Genomic DNA, 1,106 nt, shown 5'->3' on the forward strand with positions numbered 1-1,106 from the left:
TCAGTGGACCCTGAGTTTAGACTGTCAGGTAAATATGACAGCCTGGGAGTCTAAACTCAGGGCAGACTCTTTCTCTCTCAGAGTGTGTATTGCTGCAGTGTGAAGTGCTGCGTCTGGCTCCCTCTGCTGCTGCGAGTCGTACTTCAGCTACTGCAGACAGAACAAGTCTTCATGTTTCTGTCTGATGAACCTCGAGTTAACCGAGTACTTTTACTCAACTACTGCACTTGAGTAGAGTCTGAGGTATTTAAATATCACCATCACACACTACTTTAGCAATTTAAAAAACTTCAAATATTTTTTATATAAAATAAACTAGAAAAAATCAGTTCCAACTCCAGATGCGATGATGAAACGTTAAAGCATCAGGAGAAATTAACCAGTGATAGTATTTATAATAATATCATAAGAGTAATTTTTCTGCATACTAAGTCCTCACTTTTGATACGAAGCGAGTCTATACGTTTAAAATGTATTTAACATGTTTCATAAATGTTTGTGACTACACTGTGTTTCAGTTTGGTCATGTCATAAAGTCTCTTTGAGTCTGAACATATTTTACAACTATGAATGAAGGATTTTTTCACTTCCAAGGTAACGGACAGATGAGCAGAGGGTCACAGTTCAGGGTCTATACTGTGTGTATACAGCGTGCAACAGTACGTCCTTTTAAAGGCAGCTGCAGCACCTGCTAGAGGTACAAAGGAACAGTGTGTGATGAGGTTTGCAGCTCGGAGGCAGTTCTAATGAATTTCATGCTAACAGCAGCACGCTAACATGCTAATATTTAGAGTTGTGAGCTATTGTTGACATTTTGTGTGACGAATCATCTGTTAGCAGCTCCTGTGTGCAGCGTGTCCGTGGACGCACAGAGATCGTCACTGCTTCACTGTGAAACTGAAGGAAACCTAAAAACATGCAGACTCTCAGGCAGGTCCTGCAGCCTCTGTTTTTATGATTTCTAAGATGATTTATGAACGTCTAAATGTGACGTCTAAACGTGTGTGTGTTCAGATTTGAGTTATGACTCGGAGAAGGAGCAAATTTGCTGAACCATCTGAGAAGCTGTAAGCTAACGACAGAGGAAATAAGACAGAGGCGCAGGA

This window comes from Epinephelus fuscoguttatus, linkage group LG22 (assembly GCF_011397635.1).
Source record: "Epinephelus fuscoguttatus linkage group LG22, E.fuscoguttatus.final_Chr_v1".
Classification (NCBI taxonomy): Eukaryota; Metazoa; Chordata; class Actinopteri; order Perciformes; family Serranidae; genus Epinephelus; species Epinephelus fuscoguttatus.